Source organism: Corvus kubaryi, unplaced genomic scaffold (assembly GCF_017639235.1).
Source record: "Corvus kubaryi isolate FWS band 111438036 unplaced genomic scaffold, C.kubaryi_AGA036_p1.0 72, whole genome shotgun sequence".
NCBI lineage: Eukaryota > Metazoa > Chordata > Aves > Passeriformes > Corvidae > Corvus > Corvus kubaryi.
The window spans coordinates 121,662-147,760 of record NW_024582060.1 but is presented as its reverse complement, the minus strand read 5'-3'; the positions used below and the strand labels follow the sequence as shown (position 1 = coordinate 147,760).

The following is a 26,099-nucleotide window of genomic DNA, read 5'->3' as shown; positions in this document are numbered from 1 at the left end:
GAGGAGAAATGGTATCACGGTGAGGGGTTTTTATTACTCTCTTTTTTCTCCCTCCCTGCTGTTTTGGAAGCGTAAAGACCAAATCTGTGACAGTAAATTATCAAGCCAGAGAAGCCCATATGCCCATTTCTAGCAGTATCAGCTCCCCATGTCTGCACAGAGCTGTTGTGTCACTGTCTGTCCTGGGAGAGATGTGACTGCTTTGCACTTGCTACATCATCAGGATGTTGCACTTCCTTGCATACTCCTCATCACCTCCTTGCTGCTGGATGGAAATACATGTTTCCAGCTGGGCAAGGATCTGTGCTTCTAATTGACAGCTGTGGAGATGAACCATGGTTATCTACTGGATCTTGACTGTCAGGCTTAGACATTCCCATACTTCATGACTTGAGAAACAACACGCAGCCCCTTCCCCTCAGATATTTTCAAGGCAGACCTGCAGGCAGGAGCACAGAAGTTGGATGCTCCAGCCATTATATTCCATTGCATCACTGTTAAATACCAGGATCAGTTCATGGTCTAAGAGTAATTTTCAGAGCTCTCAGGAAAGGGTTTGCAGGGTAGCTGAGTGACTAAACAGGGCTCAGGGGCCAGAAGAGCTACTCTTCTCAAGGACAATAATGTTAGTCCTGTAAGAAATTAAAACTGAGCTTTCTCACTGATCACTCCAGAGCTACAGAGCTCCCATGTGGTCAGCACACAGAACTCATCTCTTTGCGCCTTCTCTCCCTTTCCAAGAAGAAAAGATTTTGAAGATAAATAAGAGCGATTTTGTTACAAAGTAACAAACAATAGCAGTGGCACCTCTGGATTTGGTGAGTGGTTTAAGAAACCAGTCACTAAAGAAGAGGATGTTCAGATGCCCTGTTGCCAGGTACAGTGGTTATGCAAAAAGGTCTAGCTAATCGCACAGAAGGACGCTATGGCTGTGAGGTCCTGCAGAGGCTTATCTCAGCTCTTTTTTGTGTCCCTGTGTCACTCCAGGGGAAGACCATATTTCTGTTTCCCATGTATAACTTACCAAACGCCTTCTGCATGGTATTCACAGTCAGTGAGCAGGATTGTGACCTGTAACTGAGGCAAAGACTACATGGACTGGTTGTGAAAGACCACAAAAATTTATGCATCCATTTCACAGAGCTCCTTATGAGGACTGGTTGGTTATTGTACATATAGTGTTCTTAAATTGCTGTAAGTGATTAATGGCCTGATTAATTGCCTCTCATGGCCTTATACGAGACTTCAAAGCTTGAGAGATGTCAGAACAAAAAAACCCTACAAAGTGCCATATAGAGAATTAGAAAATGAGTTCACTAGCTAATGCCAGTAGAATGGAGTCCAGACCCCGAGTCTGCAAGAACCTGTGTTCCCTCTGTCTTTCCTGAGCTTCCCTACTCAGGAAAAAATATCAGCTGCTGACTTAGCAGAGTCCAAAGTGCCTTTTCAGTTTATTTCCTTTCAGTGTTCCCTGAGGACACCCATGACATATGTTGAATGGGTTCATCAGAATTCAATGAAAAAAAAAAAAAAAAAAGCTGAGAGAGGCTTGGTAATATATTATGGGATCTTTTCAAAGTTGAGAGATTTCTGACATGCAGGGGGCCTGAGCGCAAAAGAATTGCTTCTGATTTGCTTATAAGTTCAGGTTTTAGGGTGATTTGGAGGCAATGCTCTCTGGGAGCCTGCTGAAACTGATGGAAGGCAAAAGTCTCTCCTGCCAGAAAGGCAGGGAACTTGGAACTTGATCTTGGCAAATCATCCCCTGCCAGCCAAGCTGCAGCTTTCTCAGACAGTCTCCCCCAACAAAGACAAATATAGGAACAAGATCCTGATTTTGTCTACATCCACATAACACCTTGCAAAGCAGTGGCATCCAGCCATCTTCTCACACTAGTTTTACCCAAGAGGAATTAATGGTAATTAGCCAAGCTCATTACCCGTTCCAGTATGCATTATTTGTTTCATAAAAGGTCTGGAATGCACACCTGTAAAATAGATTTGACAGTATTGTACAGTAAATATATTGGAAATCAATTAAATTTAACATCCTTTAGACTGAACCAGGCAACCTCTTTTCAGCATCACTTGAAGTGGTTTCAGTGAGATGTGCATTAAGCAGACAGAGAATGTAATAATACTAGCGAGAACCTCCTGTCTCACAGGGACCATCATGCCAAAGTCAGGGCCTTCATTTCAGATTTAGTCTTTAAACTCGATCCCTGTGTGCTGTGTAATTCCCACATTGTTGTGTTGTTGTGCCTTTTGCTATGGAACAGCACTACAGGAGCTAAACATTTCTGAAGCACCCCATTCCCTCCTGGTGCAAAGATGATTGTCCAGGTGTCAGACTGGGCTGGCTACCTGTCTGAGGGCCTGGCTCTCCATGATGGATTTCAGCCACCAGAGGACTAAGATCTCTGCTTTTCCATGAGGACAGACAGGCTCCTCCAGAGGGTGGCTTGGAATAGCTAAGGCAGCTCTCACTTTATGAGAAGTGGTGCTCATGGTGCAAGGCTGGCTGTGCTGGGTGGTGTGGGTGGCTGTCATAGTTTTTTTCTTATAGTTCCTACATGTGTCTGGGTGACACCTCAGAATGGCACTTGGGCCACCTCTTTGGCACACCCCTCTTTCCTCTTCCCCTCCATGCCTCCTGTTTCACCAGCTGCAGGAGCACACGGCTCAGCCTAGGAAGTGGAGCCCCTTTCTGAGCTGCCTGTCTCACCTCAGGGCTTGGCACCCTGGGCTGGTTGCTGTGCTGTCTCTGCAGGTTAGACACAGGTCCCGTGGCCTGTCACTGCAGACAGGGTTTCTTGTGGCTGCTTCAAACAGGGCACCTGTGCTTCACTGAGGTGTGAAGAGCACCAAGTGAACACTGAAGGCACAGGAGGCCCTGCTCTGCAGGGTTTAATTACTTTTTTTTAACCCCACACCTCTCTTGCCTCTGCAGTGTTTGGTAAACATGACCTTTTAGAGAAGGAAAAAGCAGATGGCATCCTGCATTAGTGTAACTGCCCGCTCAGCACCCCGGGAAAGAGAAACTTGGCTTCTCAGCAGCAGTCTTTCTGCCACTTCGAGTCAGATCTCTTGGCTCCTCATCCCCAAGGCAGGTTTGAACATCACCAAATTCGCTGACAAAAGCCTGCCGGTGCAATCATGCAGAAGACAGAATTTCACTGCTAAAATGAGATGAATTCAGGGCTGGGAGGCAGGAGAGTCTCTACAAGACAAGGAAAGCTTGCATGTTCCTCAGCCCATTGCTCTCCCAATCCAGCAGTGAGCTGGGTGAGGGACTCCCGGCATTTATAGACCTAGGCAAGTGCTTCTGCCGTTCTCTTTTTCCACCTGTTGTGATGGACTCTAGGTTGGACTGCACCTCTCGGTTCCTTCCTAAGCCATCAGGGTAATTGATTTGTGAAGGCAGTGAGTGAGCCACTTCATGGGAAGATCTTGGTGTAACTCAGATAAATTTTGTTTCTATTCTCAAGTATCTCAGCTATTTCATCCCTGCTATCTCAGCTATTTCATCTCTACTTCATCTTCTACTGCAGCCCAGTAGAAGGTCACTGCTTGTGTCAAACCAAGCAGAAGGAAGCCTGGTTCTCCTCAACATAAAGAGTAACAAAGCCACAAATCACCATCCTCCTCAATACAGACAATCCAAACAGCATTCACCAGCTTTAGGAAATCGGATATTATCCAGGTTTTAACTTTGCCTCTCTGTTCAGATCTAGGGGATATCTTGCATTGCCCTTTAGCTGAAGACCAAGATAGAAACAGCATGGTTAGCATTCCTGCCTCCTTTCCCCAATGCAGTGACCACCCCCACAGCCTTATGCAGCAGGCACAAAGCTCTACTTTTCCAGTTTTTAATCTATTTTGTCTCTGCTGCTTCACTTACACTCTGATCCACTTCATGTCACATTTCTTCCCTGAGGCCCTATTTCTTTTTCTATCTTTTTTCTTTCCCGTTTGGAAAACAGGATGACTTAGCAACTTACATATTTGGTCACACAAGCTCATGTTTCCCTAGGGCACCTCAACTTTTCTTACCAATGAGGAATGGAAATTATTCCTACCCCTATTCTCTGTTCTCAGACATGGAACTTTTGGGGCAAGATCATAAAAAAACCATGAAGTTTGCCTAGACTCAACCAATCCTACTGTGGTTTTGAGCAGTATCCTGGCCTGTGTTATAAATGGCTTTATTCCTGTGGATTGCAACTTCCTCAGTGGAGGATCTAGCCCAATATGCTCCATTTTAGGACATTCTGTAACATTCTTATCAGATCCAGTTGTGCTGTAACAGCACAGAGATACTTTTCACAACACCATTCTGCACCATCCAGGTTTGTGCATCTTGACCTACCACTCTCACATCAGTGCATTCTGGGAAATTACAGGAATTGGTTATATTTTGCCAGTCACCTCCAAAGGCACGAGGAAAAAAGCACTAGCCTATCCCCATCTTCCCTCTTTCTGCAAAAGAGGGAATGAGAGAGACTGCAGCCAACTGAGGTACACAGGCAACAATAACAGCATCATGACCTGCTTACAGGAGAGCAGTATAGGAGAGCAGAGTCCCACCATACCAGTGTGGGACACGACAAAGGTGACACACAACTCTAGTCACTAAGTAAAGTGTTTCCAGTGGGGCAATGGTACCATCTGTGTGTGGAAAGAGCCAAAGTGCCAAGCATGGATAAAAGTTAGTGGAACACACTTCCAAGTGACACGGCCAGACTTAGGTTCCTCAGTCTCATAAGAAAAATCTCACTGAACTCAGGTCCTGTTTATGACACTTTTCTTCAGGATGATGTTTTCTCACAGAAGACGGAGTAGTCTCTAGCTATACTGCAGTTTTTGAATAGGTGAGGTCACAGTCCGAAATACCTCCCAACTTTTTTACATGTGCTCCCTCAGCTATCTGCTTCTGTTTGCAGAACCCAAACAGGGTGGCCTGAGCAGCTGTACAGTGTGCTCCTCTTCAGCATTTCAGACTCTTCAGTTCTTCCTGAAGCATATGAAAACCTGCCAGGGGCACACGCAGGAGCAGGAATTCTAGTACACAGAGATGTTTTTCCAGAGGGAGAACTCAGTGTTTCTGAGCACAGAGCCTATCCCATAGGGGTGACCAGAAGATGAACTTTCATAGGAGTGAGTTAGTGTTGCAGAGCACCAAAAAGACAAAAGGCCTTTGGATTGACATCACACTACAAGAAAATGTGTAATAAAAGGCCACAGTCTCACTGTGTCACTGCCAAAGAATGCTGGCATGAACAGGATTATTCCAGCCAAGGGACCTGCTCATTTATCTCCTGCTCATATGTTCTTGTTCCCTGCAGTTCCTTCTTTCATTTAAGCTATTTTTTATCTTCCTGCTTTTCCTGCTTCTTCTCTCCTGTTATTCTTCCTCTCTGTACAGTATGTTTGCCATCCATTTTTCTTACAGTAGCACTGTTACATTTGTTGGGATGAGTCTGTCTCCCTTTCTTTCTCCTTGACTCTTTTTTCCATGTCTTTTCCCTATCTGTCGCTGCCTTGTAAGCCATTAACAAGCATGTGGACAGAGGGTCCACAGAAACCACCTGTCAAGTTCACCAGAGCACAGCTTAGTGTACAAAAGGTCTGGAGTGGCTCCATTTTGGGGCTGTGTGCATCTTGACTGATGCAGATCAGGTCAGATGATATTAGCAGAGGATTAGGATGAATGGTGTGAGCTCCACCACAGTCCATCTGCTATTATTTTACCAACCGTCTGTGCCCGTTTTCTAGTGCTAGATACAGGATGATTTCCAAGGCTGGCATAGTTTCTTCCCGTGCATGTCTGTAGCATTATCACACAGGAAACACAGGATAGAGCAGGCGTTTATGTTGCATTCCCCTGGTACCAAAAAGTTGCCATGGTATGGGCAAGGAATTCTTTGCAGTATAGGAGAGAGAACATGAGGATCATCTGCAAGCCAGAGTGAATTGCCTGGTATTAATGCCACTAACTGATCTCAACAGTTGTTGAAAGAGGCTCCCACAGCTGTAAAGTTGGCTATGATTGATCCTTTTTCACACATATTACCATGGCCCAAGAAATAGCAAGCACTGGCACATGTGGGAGAAGAGCACTTGAATCCAAGTCTAAATTCCTCTAGGGCAGGACCCATGTAAGTGATAGAAGCAACAGGGGAAAATGAGTTGGAAGAACATGTGGCCAGGCAATGGCTGGACACAGCTTCAGACTCTCAGAAAATGTGTCTGATGGGCATCTTTGCAGTTTCAAAATAGTGTACTTCAAGCATGTTTTCTTCGGCCTCTCTCCTAGCATCTTCCACCATCCTGAAGAAAAGTGTTGACTGAGGGAAGGAAAGCAACCAGTGTGACAGGGAGATTCCAGATTCCACCAGAAATATTTTTCTTCTGTTGAAGAGCTAATCTATTCCTCACTTTACTTCCCCACCCTCATGTTCTCCACAATTGCCTGAAAGTAGCTGCACCAGCTGTTGGAGAGGAGCAGGGAAATGCCTGTGTGGGAGAGGGAGCCAAAATGTCCTGGTGGAGCTCCTCTACAGGACTGAGACGCTGCATCTGAAACAGACCTCTGGCTTCTTTGGATGCTTCCAGAAAGAGCCATTCTTCCCAGGTCATAGTACCAGAAGATTTGCCAATTATACCTCCCTGTAAGAGATTCCCAAGGTTCTTGGTAACTACGATGTTAAGGATGTGCTCTAAAATGTTTTTTGCTTATAAACCTAAGTGTTTCCTTATTTGCCCTAAATCTACATTCAGTAAACATCTTTGTGATTCTGGACTTAGGCTCCTACAAAGCAACTGAAGCTGCTAGTCCTCATTGTACAAAATACCCACAAAAAGTGAGGAATCTTCTCACTCCCCAGCTTAGGAAGAGTTCAAATATGGGTCTAGACATTACTCTTGTCCCACAACTTTGTGTCAGACTGGAATCAAAACTTTGAAAACTGTGAACTGGGGGAATAATTATGTGAACTTTGCTGACCCATCTCTGCCTGTTTGCAGCATCCCCGCAACCTCCAGTGGTACTATCTGGAACAGGATTATTAAGTCTATGGGGAGGGAAGAATAAGAAGTAGATGAGCTGTTAAGAAGCAGGGAAAAAAATCTTCTCTTCATGCCCATGACCTCAATAAGGAAAAGAAATGAGAAGCACAAACAGGATGTGCTAGCAAAGCAGAAATGTTGCTCAAACTTATGTGTGTTTTCAAAACCGGTGCTGTGGAGGACTTCAGGGCAAGTGAAAGAAGTCAGACTGGTGAACTCTGTGTGTGGTCATTTGTCCTTAGAGTACACAAGACCATGGGTGTAGGGGCTTGCTTTGCACTGGCATGTCCACATCCTGTTAAGACTGACTTGGAGTCTTCTTCATTAAGAATCAGGGAAGAATTTAGCCTCCATGGTCCACTAATTGCAGGAACATGCACTTGACACTGCCAGCTGGGGGCCAATCAGGCAGAGTTGTTAGGCTTGTTTAAGTGGAAGGTTATAAATCTGATTTGATACAGACTAGAATCATCATCATGTTTCACACCTGAGCCAAAGCCACAGAGCAGCTCTGAGCTGAAATGAAGCACTGACCTCCAGATTCTATATACAATATCCTGCCAGCAATCTTAAATCAGAAATTATAATTTCCCATTTCATGAACTGGATTTGTATTTGTCCTGTCAGGCAAGGTCAGTCTTTCACACATTAAGATAAAATGTTGAGTAGTTCAGTTGTTTAACTGTAGTGCTTAAAGAGTGATGGATACTGGTGGAAAATCATAGCCGTCCACCTGTTTTTCAAGGTACCTCAGTAATGTCCAGAGGCAGCATCCACTTGGTGAGTGGTTCAGTTCTTAACAACTTCATGGGCCTCAGCCTTAATGAACATTGCAGTCACAACCCAAACAAGGTCTTGGGAATTTCTCTGGAGGATCTAACTTTTAGAGGACCTAGAGTGATCCAGGGGATCCAGAGAGCTGTAGTGGGAGGAGAGATGCTCCTGGGCTACAGCAGTGGGGAGCCAAAGAGGGATGTGATGCTGTGACTGGGCAGTGGATAATATTCATGGCTCCTTTGTGTCAACATCTTCCAGCAAGACTTCACAGGACAAAGAACAAATGCATGTACAATGGAAACAGAGACTTCAGGTAAAGAGACATGAAGACTCAGAGACAGAGATGTCCAGAAGTAGATGAAATCAGATTTTGGGCTTTAAGCGTGTGCTGCTGAGGGTGCAGCATACTCATGCAGCTCAGAGAGCTAGGAGGAAAGATGTTTGAAGGTTTTGTTTGAACAAACTGTCCAAAATCTGTCCATCCACTTATCAGCCTCCCACATATAAAAATGGAGCAACAAGCACCAAGGACTTTTTCCAGCAAGAACACACACTTCCATTTCAGTACTTTGATAAGTCACAAGTGGGGCAAGAAGGAATTTCTCCAGAAATGCCAGGAAGGCTGGCTTGGAGAAGTAGCCAGTGGTTCACGTGTCTCTTTACTACTAACTGGTGCCAGGAAGCAGCCAGTCTGTTATGGTGACTAATCCAGCAGGCACTTTAGAAATGAGTCCACAGCTGTTCAAACTACAAACTATATTGAGTTATAATTTCATTGGTCCACAGTCATGAAGTAAACACTTTTCCAGTGGCACTAATCATGTTTTAACCCTGATCTAAGCAGCAGTCTCCCTCTGGAAAGTGAGGAAAATATGAACAGAGCTTGCCCAACTTTTCCAAAGATGTTTCAGATCCTAGCCCTTCTTCTCAGTACACATCCAAGCACTTCCAGAAGACTGCTTCCTCTTCCTGAGAGAACTCTGTCTCCTTTGCCTTAAAAGCAGGTCAGGTCTCATCTGTACATCTTCCACAATGCTTTGGCACTCCAGTGCTATTCCCAAGTCCACTGCCAAAGCAGACCTACCCCTGATGCTTAAAGTTTTCTGTAGAACTTTTCCCATCACAGGAGGAGAGGTGATTTTCTGCTGATTTCCTATTCAGCACCACAGAGGCAGACTCCGAAAAGCCCATGAAAGGCAACTGAATGAATATACTGTTCCCTCCAATTGTGACTCCGTCATTTCCTCTCATTACTCTAATAGAAACAAATCTTTCTCATCTCAGCCTTATTACCTCACACAAAGGAAAATGGTACGTAATCCTGTTAGAACTGGGTTGCTGCTGGACACATTTTAAAGTCATTGTTCTGGGATGCCAGTCTCCACTGTATGTGACTGGGAGAAGTGGGAAATGCAATTACTAGGCTATTCAAATGCCTAGAATGAAACCCTGCCATTAATAGGCAAAAGCCAGCGAGAAAAAGAGCCGTTGCTTTATGAAATTACAGGGTTTGGCTAAATTAGAGTCTAATCAGCACCTCAGTAAAGGAGCAGGGTTAGCTCCTACTGCCATCCCTGGAGTTTCTTCATGTTACTCAGCCTGATATTTGGCATCCCCAAAGGAAACCCAACCTGCAAGATGGCTTACAGTCATGAAGCCAGTGGTGTACAAGTCCAGCGGAGACAATGGTGAATGATTTATACTGTCCTTTGATATGGGAAAGACCTCAGAGTTCAGGAACAGAAATCTGCCTGCTGCTGCCATCACCTCATCTTGTACTTTGGCTCTGAGCTTTTTGGCAGAATCTGGGATCAAATCTGTCTCTTAATATTCATGGCCTACAGCTCCAATTTTGCTAATTGTTGGTGCAACCCAGCAAAGCAGCCAGGTGGGAAATTTGCATTGCTAAACTCATGGAGCTGCAACTTCCCCGCAAGAAATTCACACGCTGGAGGAGAGAAGAGGGCTAGCTCTGCTTGTGGCAGTCAGTGAAGCAAAGCAGAACAAGATGAGTGGGAATAATCTCAACTGCCTCATTGAGTTGCCTTCTGTTGAGTGGTTAGACACTGACATGTTCCTAATCATTCCCATCCATGTGAAGCCAAGACATTTTTAGCTGGTAGCAAAGAGATAGAAATCTTGCAGAGAAATGTTAGGGAAGACCACACAAGAACAACAATGACCATCAGAGACCACAAGCAGAGACAAACTTTTGTCCCAGATTGTTCCTTGCAGTCAACCTCCTACTGTTATTCCCTGCATTTGCTTCTCTTCCTGCCCCTCTCTTGAGCTGCATGGCTGGTCCTGCTGGTCTCTTCTGCAGTCAGGCATCCACTCATCTCACTGTTTTGATGTCCTTCTTTGTCTTCCCCTTCTCTGCTGTATGTTACCTCACTCCCCCAAAGGATTCCTGTCCCACAAGATGAGGCTGGGTTCCTGCTGAGAACAGAACCGTTCTTGCAGGTCCCAAACAGAAGGGATGTGGGCTGAGGTATGGTTCCTGCTAGAGAAGGAGAAAGCAGCTGATCACCACTGGAGTCTCCAAGTCCCTTGAAGAGCTGAGAGTCACTTCCCTGTTTATGCTCTTTATTAGTCCCTATTCTCTTTAATCGGCTTAGACTGATGAGCCGAGGCAGCGGTAAGGATCAGCCAGGCTGTTTAATTAAAGGATTGCAGCTCAGCCTTGCAGTTTGGGGGTTTGTGTAAATGAGCTGCAAGTACATTATTTAATCTGCTGTGCAGAGAGGAGCTGGGGCATTAATGAAGCAAATTCTAATTAAAACTAGATAGCTGATGGTTATTAGTGGCATCAGTTCTGACAGGATTTATCTCATTTAGGGAAACCATCAGGAAGGGGAAAAGAGAGAATAAACCCAAGCTGGTTTATCAGAATTCACAACAGCACCACTTGTGACTGGCTGTCCGTTCAGTGGCACTCAGAAGAGGTGCACAGGGAGCTCCTACGTACCAGGCTCTCCCACTGGGAGCCCTGATGAGCTTATTTAGGGGTATGTTTGGCTCACCCAGGAACTGATTGCCTATTCAGGCTGTCTGACCCACATATTTCAGTCTTGATTGACTTTTGTTCTGCTTTGGTTCAATCAGGAATCTGTTCATGATTTGAGCAGGGTGACAGACTCTGTAAATGATCTGATGAGCTTCTCCTAGAAGCCTACTGAGCCATTCCACAACAGCATATGGATATCAGCTCCATGCTGACTCTGTGTTTTTCCCTCTCCGTCATGCTTTTGCCTTCCTCACTGCATTGCACATGTAACTTCGGACATGAAGGAAGCCCATGTCTGACTGCAGGACCTGGCAGAGACTTGAAGATGTTTTATGGCCAGCATAAATTTAACTGGTGAGTTTAATAACTCTCTGTGCCTATTCTCACCTTCAAATAGCCACGGTGGCTTCAACCATCTTTTTCTCTGCATAGAATATTGTGTCACACACAGACAGATTCAGGACTGCTATTGGAGTCTGGAGGCATTAGAAAAGGCAAGAACATGAGAAAGTCTGGGGAAAAAGTAAGGAATGCATGAGGCCTGCAGTGTGGGACAAGCTGCAAAAGGCATCAAATCAGTACAAGGCATAGATCAGTACAAGAAGTCCAGATGCAACTTGCTATAGGGGTCATGGTCATTCATCCCCAGTTCAGGATTTCCTGGCTCAGACTTGTCTTTGGATGCAACTTGGCAAAGTTGTTAAATTACTGAAACACGTGATCACTTCTTCAATTTACCTGTCAAACCCCAGAAGAAGCAGGGCAGGCAAACTCAGGCTCAAGGGACAGGCAGGACCTTTCAGAATCACCAGGACAAAAGGAAGGCCTGGCAAAGAACATGACAAAAATTATCCTAGAGCTTAAGACTGTGGGACTGACAGCCTTGTAGAACAAGAACATTCTAGAAACTAAGGGAACTGATCAGAAATAAGATGGAGGCTGGGACAAGAATGGGGCAGGGTCAAGGATGAGGGTATGAAGATAGAACACTGTGGCAAAATTGAGCCTTTTTTCTAGACAAACTAGAGCACTTAAACAAAATTCTCTCACTCCAGAAATGTAAGGGAGAGGTGGCTTTCCCTACCACAGAAATCTCCATGGTCTCCTCCTCTGTTGCCTCCTTTTCCTTGCCGTCTCCCCATCTGCCGTGAAAGGGCTGTCATGCAAACTTTACCAATGCTTGAAAGCCCTCAGCGCAGACTGATCATGGGGGTTAACCCTTCCACCTTCATACACACATGGGCAGGAGGGGTCCTGCTTCTTTACCCTGTCTCCAAGTGTAGCCAAACCCTACTTTTGAGCATACATACCCACCCACCCCTGTTCTCTTCACAGTTGTCCAGCACTCACACTTTTTCTTGGAAGGAAATCAGAAACCACAGCCTGCTCCAGTGAGAAGAACAAGAGAAATTTCATTTAAAAAATGCAGTAGCCTCACTACTGCAATTCAGCTGCCCAGTTCTGTTCAGAGCCATGCTAGTAACTCAGGCTTCTTACACAGGTGCCAAAGGTCAGATGTAAGCCTAGCAGCGTAATGAGAGAAATCTTTAAAGAGAAACCTCTTTGCTATTTTCAGAAGGGTGATGAGGCCTGGAAAAACAGAGTAGGTCTGTAGGATGTAGGGGTGGGAAGTCGTGAGAGGAGAAGGAGATGGCGAGAACAGAGGGACAAGGCCAAGCATGGAAGCTAAATGCCGTATGTGCGCCTCGAGTACCTCTGAAGCTCCTCAGACCCCTTGGTCCTGGCACTGACATCTTTCACTGATGAGGGAGAGCTGAGAACTGCTGGTGCCCCCACACCTGGCTGCACTGGATACAAGCTGGTGATAGTTAATAGTACCTGTCTACAGCTGTTCTTTGGGGGCAGGCTCAGACCATCTGACACAGGCAAAAATGTTCCCCCCACCCTGATTCAGGGTGTGAGACAGAACCCTGAGTTTGTTGGGTGACTTTTGCTATACTTTAAAGGTTATAGTGTGTGTGTCCAGGAACCTCATAGAGTGAGATAAATAATTTGAAGGAGAAGAGTGAAGCATGTGCATGTCAGTGTCACATACAGTAAGAAGAGGTACAAGCATTAATGTGGGTTGATGGAGATAGATATTTGAAAAGAGGCTGAAAAAACATTTTGTGTGTATGTGAGTGGAGGTCGGGGGAGGTTGCAAGCAATTACACAACAGTACAAACAGTAATCTCTGGGAGGGAAAAGCAAGGGACAGCAGTGCTGGGAACATGGGATGTAGGGGAGGATGGAAGTGGATTGGCATGTGTAATATGTAAGTTTTGTCTGGGGCAGGAAGATCAGTGATGGATGATAAGGAAGTAGAAAAAATAAAGATCTTGCTGGCAACAATTTCCCACCTTGGTGAGGAGTCTGGAGATGAAGGCTTCTGCTCTGCATCAGCTGCTGGGCAACAGAACTGGTGTAAAACAGTTTCATTCCTGCAAGAAAAAACAAACCGCAGTGGGTCAGTGTTCACTTCACTCAGCAGAAAGCTCAAGGGAGAATGCCATTTTTAGAGCTGTTCCAAGGGGACAGTGACTCCCAGTGATGCTGAAAGAGTAGTCTAATTCTTATATGAACATTTTTTACTCCAAGGTGGAGGAGAGCAGAGAAAAGGGGGCTGAGAGTTCTATTCCCTTACCTTACCTGTTCTCATGCTGATGTCAGCCTGTGGAGAATGGGGCAAAAGTGCACAACCCAAAAGTTCTCCTTCTGGCAGCATTTGTTTCACAATCCCATACATCTAATGAAAAACAGTTTTGTCTGTCTTTAGTTCTATTTCTTTTGGGACAGAAATATGTCCTTATATGTGTTTTCTTACATATGTTTCCTATACATTGTGAAGTAGTTGATCTTTTCTTACCAGTGGCTAAATAACCTCTGCAGACAATTCTCGTGAAACCTCCCTGGAGCACAGAAATGGCCTTAGCACACCACTGCTGGGGATTACCAGGAATAGTAGTGGAGAACTGACAGAACAAGCACAGGTATGGGGACTGAGACCATGACAAGAGAAAGAGACCATAGAAGAGAAAAGCAAAACCCTAAGAAGTAAAAAACTTGAGCGAAACAGGAAAACAAAAGACAAAAATGTGTTTATTAGATAAAGACAAAAGATTTCATCCAAAGTAAGAAATCCTAGTGTTACAGAAGTTTTTGACACTGGGCTCTCATTTCCATTAGATAGGTTTATTGCAAGAAATCAGTTATGGTATTTGGTATCTTGACCTTGGTGCCTCAAAAGAGGGACCCCAAACAAATAAATCACTGGACAATTATACCTTTATGACCTAAACTCCCCATCCCTCATGCGACAGTCCAGACCAACAGCATTATTGGGGTCTGGGGTCTCCTTGCTCTTTGTTGGTTTTGTGTTTTGTTACCAAGTGGTTGCCACTTGCTCTTCTTCATATGCTCCTTACGTCAGTTTCAGTGGAGGTTTTGGTCAGGGCTGTGGTCAATGTGTCTTGGTTTGAAAGACAGGTGTCTGCCAAGGAAGGCGGGAACCTCCCTTGGAATGGAGAATATGACCCCCTTCCCTCTGAATTATGATAACTTTGAAATTAAGGGGCTTTCGGGCAAGGATATGAGAAACAGGAATAACAGTTCTTTACCAGTGTGTGTAACAAGGCAAGCAAGCAACAGTAGCTGTGGCAGCACCAAGGCGCAGCAGCGGAGCCCAGCGCAGCCGCTCCCGGCCGCCGGCGCTCTCCCCTCGGCGCAGCTCCGCCCGCGGCCGCCAGGGGCGCTGCTGGCTCCCGGCCGGGCGGGGCGGCCGCGGGGATTCCCCGCGCCGGCAGGGGGCGCTGTGCCGCGAGCTCGGCCGCCGCCCTCCCTCACGCGGCGATGGCGGACGGGCGGGAGGGCGAAACGGGCTGCAGCAGGAACCTCGGAGCGGCAGCAGGAACGGCAGGGCCGGCTCTCCCGGGGCAGCAAGCAAGAGGTAACAGAAGCTCGGCAGCTGTGGCAGGAGTCATGGGGTTCCAGTGCAACGGCCGCTCCCACAAGCAGAGCTTTACTCATGGTAGGAGAAGGCAGCAGGAGGCAAAGCCTTGCAGTGGTGGCGAATTGTCCCCACAGCAACCGCAGCCTGTCTCCCCTCTGATGCTGGCAGTGAGAGAGTGAGAGACCGAGCAAGTGGTGGGATCGTACTTCAGTCTGTTTTCAAGCAGGCTCACACAAATACTCCAGCTCCTACATCCTATCACACTGCTCATTTACGAAGAATCATTTGTATTGAAAAAGACCCTTAAGATCATTGAGTCCAACCATTAACCTAACATAGCCAAGCCCACGACTAACCATGTCCCTTAGCCCCACGTCTACATGTCGTTTAACTACCTTCAGGGATGGTGACTTCACGGCTTCCCTGGGAAGCCTGATCCAATGCCTCACCACCCCTTCAGTGAAGAAATTTTTCCTGATAAGCAATCTAAACCTCCCCGGGTGCAACTTCAGGCCATTTCCTCTTGTCTTGCCACTTGTTACTTGGTAGAAGTGACCAACCCCCCACCTGGCTACAACCTTCTTTCAGGGAATTGTAGAGAGTGATAAGGTCCCTCCTCAGCCTCCTTTTCTCCAGTGCCCTCATTTGCTCCTCATAAGCTGCTCTACAGCCTTCAACAGCTACCAAAAAAAATCTTTTAAAAAATAGACACCCCACATTTCAGCCATTTCTAATCTAAATATTTCCCTAAATTAACTACACTGTTCTCTGCTTTTATTCAAACAGCAGATGCACAATGACAATTCCTAATTGCACCTGAAGAAAGCAAACAAGAGGGAGCAAAAACAGGGAAAAAGAGGAAGGAACAAGGATGGACAAAAACCAAGAAATAGAAGCTTACATATAGATGAAATGCCTTGCTAGTTAATTATCATGGTAGAAACACAAAGAAAAGTAAAAGGGAAGCAGGGAAAGGAAGAGTGGTGTGAAGTTTCAGGACTTTAGGCTCAGTCTCCTGTGGGCAGTTTAAGAAAAAAAAGTATCCCAGATCCTCATCAGAGAATTAGCACACTCTGAGCACCGCAGCTGCAGTCAGCTCCTGACTCTGGTTCTCATGATTTCTTATGTGTGCTCAACAACAGCCTTGGGTGTTTTCTACCCAAACCAAAGTTGTCTTGAACCATGGAGATCCCAAGATCTCTGGAATAGTTGTGCCCCTTACGTACCACCACTAGATGCTGATCATGCCCACATGCAGAAATTTGCCTCCAGTGGGATCCTTATGTCCCACTCCAGGGGCCATGACTCTCATGGAGAATCCACCAGGGAGGTGGTGAGGAGCAGATACTGCCTGATGGAGGTAAATATATGAGTTGCACATGGGTATTCCAAGCCTGTGCTGAAAGCTCTTCCCATGACTGGAAGCAGGGAAGGTTATCTTATTACTCCTATTAAATCCAAGTTCTCCAAATGCCCAGGAGCAGTTGGAGCTCTGGGGCTGTTCGCACTCTTCTTTTACAGCTTGCTTCTCTTTCTCTTTTTTTCTCCCCAGGCATACACCACAGGAACTGGGTTCTGCCGTGGAGACTACTTCTGCTCCTTTTCCTCTTTCTTTCCATCTCTTGATCCTGCACATATCTGATATGTTGCAAATCCACACCCTCACTTTTGCATCGTGGCACCCAGACAGGAGCTGGGAGAGGGTTAACCTGTGGGAGAAGTTGATCCCTTCTCACCCGAAGAGGCTGTGTGTCAGTTGTTATCAGGACAAAGCTGCTCTCCTCTGGGTGCAAAAGGCAAGTGTCCTAGAGCCTCACTGCCACTTCTAAGCCTCAAGGAAGTGCTCCAGGAAAGCAACTGTCTTCCTAACACTGCGAAGTCTTCAGGTAAGACATTATTTTTGTTGTGATTCAGGAGGGCCTGTCAGGATTGTAATGTCTGGTGGCTACCTGGATTTCCTCCTCCTGTGGTGTTGTCAGCCTTTGCAAGTTTGAAGTGAGCCTTGAGATATTTAGTATCTGTCATAAGTCAGGATAATAGTTTTGATGGTGATTTCTTGTTTTTTGTTTTCCTTTCCATGCTGCCTTTTTATTTTGTTTTTAAACAAATCTTAACTTCATAAGCCAGAAAGGCTACATAACTTGAATATGCGGCCTCTCAGGAGTTAAACCCTAGAAAGCATGAGGTTGTTTCAGCCTTTGAAAAACAGGGAGGGAGGCAATGTAACTTCACTCATTACTTTGGAGTGTGGATCTGTAATTTTGTTTCTTTTTAAATGCCTCTGGTAGGTGGCAATGGTCGACCAATTAAAAGGGTAGGCCCAGGGCTTGCTTTTCTGCCTGTGTTTTTCTGTACATCCTCTGCTTTGCCTTCTTCAAACCATTGCAGAGACTGAAATTAAACACACACTATCACGGGCAGATCAGGCAGGTGATTGTGGAGATAGTTTCTCCCCATCTGCCAGGATACTGCTGAACTGTTCTATTTCCAATTTATTGCTTTAAAAATAAATTATTATCTCTTGGTCTGTACTCTGAGGAAAGCTTGGAAGGGAAAACCAGCAAGAAGAAAAGGTGTTCTGGGTGAGTTGGGTGGCACAAAAGAGGAAGGGGCTCAGGGAGAGAAGGAGGAGGCATGCTGGGGTAAGGTTTTCCAGCACTATGAGACCCGTGTGTGGAGGAGCAGCAGAGGACAAAGGCAAGCACAGATGCAAAGGGAAGACTGAGAACAGCCTGAGCCTGTCAGTGCCTTGCTCCATCTAGCTGGGATGCACACTCCGGAGGCAAGGATTTGACAGTCCAGACCTATCTTAAATGCAGAGATAGCTTGGCCCAGTAGTTACCCATGCTGTCAATTGAAACATTAGCCCTCTCTCCTCTGAGAGAAAACAGCTGACTGAATTTTATTCAGATATCTTTAACATTGCTCCTGACAAGAGGTATCCTCCAGCCAGCTGCCTACAGCCTCAATAGGGGTATCTGTGAATGAACTGTCCAGCCACAGCAGTTCCTGCTCTGTGATGAACTTCAGAGAGGCTTGTGCCCAGCCTCCTGGCTAGCACAAGCTGTCTAGTCAGCTCAGGAGTTAGCTCTACCTTTCTGGCTTCTCAGAAAGTTGGACTGTGCTGCAAAGGGGCCCCTGATTCATGGTGCCTTGGTCTTTCATCGATGGCTCCCAAGGGGATAAGCTTCTTTTCTCTTAAAAACTGGCGTTGTAGAGGGAACAAGAACTGAGGGCCAAAAATCTAAAGTCTCTGTAGCTTGCACATCACAGGGCTAAAGGAGGGCAAACTTTCCTAAAATTCCCTTAATGCTGTATCTTCCCTTTGGACAAGTGCCATGGGCTTTCTGCTCAGTCAGTGTTGCCCCCCAAGCATCAGTGCCCAGTAGTTTAGCACTGATGAGAGCGTCTTGAAATAGAGATGCCCATCTGCTGAGAGCTGCATTATGGTAAACAAACCTAACCTCTTTTTGTTCTCCTGCACCCCCACAAAAGCAAACCCCGGTCCAGACAGCATATGGAAAACGGTGGCGCTCCCTGCTCTCCAGCAGTCAGCTTTAATTAAACATATATCCTGTGTGGCCTGTTGCCAAAGATAAAGAGCAGCTCTGTGTTTTTCTGCATGAATGATTTTAGACTACAAGAAATGCCAAAACAAGACAGAATGAAAATTGCTCTCACTATGAGTACACAGAGCGTGCTTTTCTCTACCATGCTGCAACACCTCTGCATCCCACTGCTCTGGTCAGTTGTGTAGGATTGCTGGCATGCTCCATAAATGAAGATCACTGGGTTCCCCAACTGCCAGTACTTACTAACCTCTGGGTTCTGATCCTTGAGCCCTACTGGCCTGCATATCCAGCAGCCTTGCCCTTGGCCCAAGCACACAGCAGTTCTTAGAAATCTGACGATGCTGAATCAAGGAATGTGCTATCAGTAAATAACTAGTCCAACTCATGCAGCCTTTCTGTTTTCTCTTTAAACCCCTGCCTTTTGAAGAAAAGCCAGAGGCTTTGACCAAAAGTCACTGTTTGTAGTGCTGGATATCTCAGCTTTCCTGGAGTCTTTTGCCACTTGTCTCTATCTTGCCTTTTTTTCGGATAACTGCCAAGAGAACAGATGGAGTCGCAGAAAATCATGGCCTAGCAGGGGAAGATTAAAGGCAGAAAGAGTCAAAGGAGAACTGAAGTCATCTCAGATGAAGTTTTACTGGCTGTTACATTTCGTAAGATGAGCACTGGAGAACCACAAACAGGAATTATTTAGCAATGCTAAGTTAATGAAAGGCCAGTTGCAGTCTTCTGACTCCCCCAAAATGTAGCTCAATGCTACCTCTACCTACCAATGGAGCTGTGACACAACGTAGCTAAGGTTAGCTGCAGACCTTACTCCTTCTATCACCTCCCTCCTGTGATAGATCTATTTTTGACTGGAACTGAGAGTTGAAGTGAGATCTCAAAAAGGCACTGTTTCCAAAAGAGTACTGTCTAACAACTAGCTGCTTCTCCCCACTTCTTCACTTTTCACTGCAGAATACCACTAAAATTTTCTAGCTGTCTTAATGGCTCATCTCAGTTGTAGGGCATTAGACTGGTGTTTTGGAGGCAGTTGAGTATGGGCAGGGTTCACATTGTAAGGAAACATACATGATTAAAAATAAATTCAAAGTAATTTCTGCAATTTAAGTTCATTAAGTCCCTGTAAATTTGATGGCCTCCTCATTTGTTATGGGATACTGTTGACAGCAAGAATTTGATAAGATTCAGAAAGGAACTGGACATTTTAAGGACTATCCTATTAGAGTACTTAATGCAGATTTTTTCCAAAGCCAATGTATAGGTATATATATAGATATATACACTATAGATATATATAGATATATACACTATAGATATAGTGTATCAAACTTATCAGCATTAGAAAGCCCATAGCTGTTTTTAAATCTTTCCTCTTGAACAGTTGATATTGGCTATCTCAGAAAAGCAGTTACACAAACCAGAACCACAAATGTGACTGACTGAGAAAATTCTGTGTTAAGGGGCATGGGCCTTATTACCCAAGACACTAAAGTGTAGGAGTGCAACAAGCCTGAAGCTATTGTTGCCTGGAAATAGAACAAACCTTCCCAAACAACGTTAAAATGGTAATATAAAAGCAAAGCTTTACTTGAAAGCCTTCAAGTACACAATATGGCAAAACCTGCATGTGGTACAGTAATTCTACAATTTTGATAAGGTTAGTTGATTAGCATACCTATCATATACTGTCCAATCAGGAGAGTAGTTGGTTAGGTAATATTTCCCCAGGTACTGGCCCACTGGAATCAGTCAAGGGGCTTCTTTGGCCCACTTGGTTATGTCTTTCCAGATTCTGATTGGAAAACAGAACATCCTTGTAGTTGGTTCTCTTCTTGGAATAAGACTAAACAGTATGTCAGGAATGTGTTAGAATGTTAGCTTATTGTTCTAAAATGTAGGGGAAAAGGGTAGGAAAAGTACTGGGAGCTACAGCCATGTATTAGCAACCTACAAAGCTACAAATGTATGAAAAATATAAAAAGCTAAAAATCTTTAGGCATCACAATCATTTTATTTTACATTCCCAGTAACTACTACAATCCCAACCTGAGTGTCACTAGGATGCAGGGATCAAGCATTTTGTTAACTTATTTAGCCACTGCCTGTCTACCTCTGTCTGTAACCCTCCACAAGCTTAGATACCTAGTTAATTGTATGACAAAAATGAAGTTGTGTCTAGATGATGTCTAGATTCCAGCACATAGCTCCTGCCTAACAAAAGCAAGCTGCTGAAGAAACTCTGTGCTGTGGCAGCATGATGGATGAATATACAACATACACAGGCATGCCCAGCCTCACCAGGATGCATGGTAGCCCTTCTTTCAGTCCACCTGAGTGCCTATCATCCTACAGCTCTTTAGCATTCTCAAAGCTGTTCTTGCTTCTTTTCTCTACCACTCAAAGTCATGCTAGGAGGGAAGAAGAGGGAGGAACTTGCCAGGAGCATCTATTCTCTCTGCTTGCCTGCCAGAAATGAAAAATCAAATATGTTTTGTAGTCTGGAACTTGTCTTGTCTTGATCATCTCATGAGTGTTGGAGAAAATGTCTTCTTCCATGATGTTTCTCTATAAATTTGATTATTGAAAGATCAGCGCTCATCCTCTAAAACTTACTTAGCACCTGCTTAATCATTGTCTTCTTTCTTGGTAAAAAAATTCATTTTAAGTCATACATCCTTTGCATAGCATTACTATAAATTTCTTTTTTCAGTGCTAGGAGATGGGATGAAGATGGGATTCCCAGTGCCAGAGTATTTACAGTTTCTCACTAGAATATGTCGATTTTAGAGACCCTATGAAATGTCTTAAAACAAAATTGCCCTTGCTAGTATAAAATACCATATGCATTACATACACTACTGTTTGGAAAGTGACAATCCAATGTGACACTGACACAAATGTGTGTCTCTGAGCTATTGTGGGGTTTTCAGAACAGCACAGCTTGGAAGGATAAGCACAAGGCACCGTGCTGGGGAAATGGAATTTCCTGTGTTGGAGGAAGAAGGTCTGAGCCAATGCTGCTGTGATCTGATCTTTTTTTGGTTAACTCATTGGGTGACTACAACAGATATGTCAAATGTGCCATTCACTTATCACCATCTGCTTCTAGGGATGGGGAGATTAATGCCATATCTTCCTGAACAGTTGGTTTCGCAGCTTACTTTAGTCCATATAAGTGGTAGGCATTTCTCCTGTACATCTTCACTTTTACCTTGAAGAAATTCTTGGGGGAAAATGTGGCATGACTGGCAGATGGGTGCATGGATTTTGGAAAGAAATTGTGGTGTTTTGCAGCAATTTCAGTACGAAGAACATGACCACTAGACAAATGTGTGTGGATGTGTACAAAGAGGGTCTGAGCATGTAGTGATAGACCCTCTTTAATGTAAGGTGGCATTTTTGGACTTAGGATCAGAGTCAGCAATGTATCTGGGAGATGGTGAAAATTAACTGTGGCCTTGTGTTCTGGCTCAGCAGGGTCTGTTCCTCTGCCATGGACCTAAACACATGGTTTTCTCTTGGTGACAGGCTACTTCTCATAAAGATTTCACCTGAATTGTGTCACCTGTGAATTCACTGTATTCAGTGAAAATTGCTGCTGACAAGTCCATCTTGTCACCCAGAAACACTTGAAGGAAATCTCATCCATTTGTTAAGTCTACCAGGCACAGTTGGGCTAGCTGCCAGGTTTTCCCACATGCTAGAAATGAGCAAGAGTGGGGAAAGGAATGGGATGTGCTCAGGAATCAGCTGCAGGGGGAGAGTCCATGCTGGCTTCTGGGTCCAGTCTGACTGATATCTCCTTGTGATAGCCAGAAGCAAAGTCTGGGGTCAGGTTTTGGACCCACTTTCAGCATTTCTCATGCTAGGTGGGGCATTACTTGGTGCAGTTTTGTGGCTCTTGATGCTTCAGCTATAATGGGATGAAATAACTCACTCAAGGTGAACTAAGGAGGATAAATTCACTCTCAGTTATCTGTGCATTAATTCTGTTATAACCAGAGACAATCTACATGAGAGCAATTGTCCATAGGAGGAAACTTAAGATCAAATATCTACTGTACAAAGTCAGACCCTAAAGTAGTCAAACATAATGTATTGCATGCATATGCGGTGCCTTTATAAAAGATAGCAGCTTGAAGGGATTTGGAAATAGTACTTAAATTGGACGGAACAAAACATTCCAATTTGGGACACAGGGATGGCCTGGGGAAAGCTAGCATTGCTAAAAACTCTCAGTAGAGGGGCACTTGTATCTCTGATGTTGATACGTTGGTGTCTCTTACAGAATTGCTTGTTGATGAAATACACTTTGTGTTTACGGAGGATGCTTCTCATGCTCCCCTACGTGCCCAGCGGAAGTGATTCACTCAGAAGCTTCTCTTCTTGCTATTAATTTCTTTCCTAAGGCACAGTAGGAACAGGGATGAGGGAGATTATAGTACTTGATAATCAACTTTCAGGAAAAAACATCCTGGGAAGAAGAGAATTTATCATTAGCTGGTAGAGGGATTGGGGGCCTGCATCTCCTGAAATATTGTTGAATCACATGTCAATCAGGAGCCCATTCACTCCATTTAAATTGGATTTCTCTCTTCCAGAGAAACATCAGCCACATAGAGCATGGCTGTCTGCTAATTGGATTGATGCCTGTAAGCACAAAAAGGAAGAGGCCAAAATGGCCATTGGAGGAGGAAACACTGTATGTTGGACTATGCAGTTCAGTGTGCACCTTCAGCCATGTTCAGATCCTCTGTCAGTGGTGGAAACAGTTGATGATTTTTTGTGCTAGACAAGCCACAGCATCATTTGCTTTGGCTTGCTAACAGGCTGAGTAGTGGAATTCAGGAAAAGCAGCTACTCTATAATAAAGAGCAGTCTGATATTCTAAGCGTGTGTGCACATCTGATCATGTGGAGGGGATCCTCTGGTGACACATGCAGCACTCACTGCAGTGAGCAGAGGTTTCATAAGTTGTAGCCAAAACTATACTTCAGATATCACAACTAGGAAGCTGCTATAAATCAAAAGCATGTGTGAGGGGGAGTTTGTGTAAGTTCCTGAAATAATTTCAGTTAAATAATTACCACAAACAGAAACTGTGTCCATTAATTTCTTAATTGAAAGCTATTTTTCCAAGATAACATGTCTTTTCCAAGATAACATGTCTTTTCCAAGACAGCATCCTTCACTTCCAACTATCTTCAATATCATCATTTTTTTAAAGTTTATATGTGTAATGGAATAATTACATGTCAGCAGATGCATGCTGATAGTGATCTTCTGTAGTTTGAAACATCTTTTCATACCTCTTCTATTTTGTACTATGCAAAGACCCTTCCTTCTTTGTTCAAATAATAGATTTATAACTACATAAAACGGAAATAGCTGGCAAAAGCTCACTTTTAATTACACTGATAAGCATTCTTCAAATCCCCTCCAGTTCTTCATATAATAATTACAGTTTTTCAGCTCATACCAATGAGTATGTGGTCCTTCTAAAGAGATCCAGAGCCAGCACTCTGCCTGAGTACTCTGCTAGCAGAGCAAACACCTTTTTTTCTTCTCTCCTATTTTGGGCCAATACATATGAACACTAAAAAAAGGCAAAGGCTTGTGTTAGTGGAATTGGCAATCCCTTTCATAATTACTGGGACTGTGAGATATAAAGGGAATTTAGGTCTCTTCCTCAGTAAGAATAAATTATTTTTACTTTTTGAATAAGTGTCAGAATTGGACTCAGTAAAAGGATATTTATTATGACTAATATTTGATCTGTTTTTAATCAAGCTTACACTTTTTACTGGCTTCTCACTCACACTTAACCCCTTAGTACAGGAAGAAAACCCTGGAATTTTCCAGAGGCTAAAATCAAAATGTCCCTAGCACTGGAGAATGACACAAATCTAAATGAAGGAGTGCTGTTCAGTAATGCAGAATCTCATAAGCGTGTAAATTAGCTGCATCCACGGCTCACTTCTGAGCTCTCTGTGCCCTTGGCAACACTGCCTGCTGCAGACCTGTCCCTGGTTAGCGCTGCATGGCCAGATGTGCTGCTGGTACCCCACAGGCAGCTCTGGGTTCCACACTGGATACCAGTGCAGCATGACAGTGAATTACACCAGCAACCAAAGAGAAGCTGGAAAGCTCATTCCTACCGTGTTGGGCTGATGCACTAAATGTCAGTGGTGATGTTATTCTTCACACTCACCAAGAATTTCAGGATTGTTCTGTGCAGGAAATCCTGCTGCCAAGGGCTGAGGTGCCCCAGCTCTGCTGTTGGGGCTTGACACACGAGGAATGCAATTGAATGCAGTGAGGAAGATCAAGGCTTGGCTTGCAGAACACTTTAGAGCTCTGTTTTGGAGCCTTGGCTCTGGAATCCCAGTTACCACCACACCTACACATATCTGGGGCTGCTGCATCAGTGACACCCATAACTGAAAAAGGAGTGATTTTGTAAAGCAGAAGGACCACAAGGAGAATTAGGAATGCAGAACTGGACACAGGCTGCTTGCTGGCATACCCAAGGCTAAATTGTGCTGTTCCCTGATGCTGGAGAGCTGAGTTGCTACTGCTGTGGGAAGGAGAAGAGCAGAGGAAAAGTGCAGGCCCAGTTGCAGAGCTGACTGTAATGCCTCAAGGAACAGTTAGCAATAGTCACCACTGCTTCAGGGGAAATTTAATTTGCCCATTTCCCTTCCAAACACACCCACATGCTTCCACCAGGGCCTTGACATATGGAAAGCAGGCAGTGCTCAAGGCTGCTTGTGGACACAGCAGCTGGCTGACACCAAGAGCAGCTGTATTTGCATACGTAATTGCTCTGGAAAGAATGTACCATTTGGCACCAACACAAATGGGGAGAGGATGCAACTTGAATGCTCAGCACATGACCATCACAGATACTTGGTTTTCAGTTAAGAGGAGATTTCACAGTTTCTTGGGGCTTCATAAAATCCTGGCCTTGCTAAAGTTGCAGAAGAACAGGTGGAATTAATGAGGTGTTCTAATATTTGGAAAATGTATGAGAGTTGTTCCCTTTGCCCATCTTAACTGTTCAATAATTCCTGAGATTTATAACTAGTAGGACATACAATGTTCTGTCAAGTCAATTTATCAAGACAATGACAGTTTAGGTTAGTCTTAGTTGCAGGAGTTGGATTATTTTATACTCTCTCTGGTGCGGTAGCGCCGGGAAAAATCACCACAAAAATGGAGAAGGCATCTCTTCTTAGCCTTGCATACAGTAATTGTTCATCCATGCCCTATCTAAGAACGAGATACCAACGTCAGCTAACACTCATTTATAGATATATACCTGGCCAAAGGAGCAGTGCTTCAGTCAGTGATGACTATAGGAGCCTATACAGCCTGCACCTGCCACCATATGCAGTTCACCTGGAATTCAATGAGCTACTTATATCTGTCTGTACTCCTGGATATCTCTGTAGTGCCTTATTCGCCATTGTGCCTCGTGGGGACTCTTTACTTGCTAAAGCATTCCACTTACAAAACCACTACTGTTCTCTACTTAATGAAGCTTGGAACTTCCCACCGTGTGCTGGAGCCCTCTGTATTTGGCAAAAAAAAAAAAAAAACAAGATATAAAATGTGGTTCTGGAAACATAAACATAAGAGATTTTCCTCTGTTGCAAGAGCCTGATTTCTGCAGAGATATTTCAGGAGAGTTTCATAAACAATTACTAGAATTCAGAGT

At 44.5% G+C, this 26,099-nt stretch overlaps 1 protein-coding gene across 2 annotated transcripts in view; it reads right to left on the bottom strand.

Annotated features, from left to right (window-relative positions):
* The window catches only part of IQSEC3 (IQ motif and Sec7 domain ArfGEF 3), a 99,868-nt gene that overhangs the window by 44,373 nt on the left and 29,396 nt on the right, over nucleotides 1-26,099 (bottom strand). For both annotated transcript variants that reach the window (XM_042050278.1, XM_042050277.1), the window contains one exon: nucleotides 13,213-13,293. The gene's annotated coding sequence lies outside the window, so the exon portion shown is untranslated. Of the gene's footprint in view, nucleotides 1-13,212; nucleotides 13,294-26,099 lie in introns of those variants that run through there.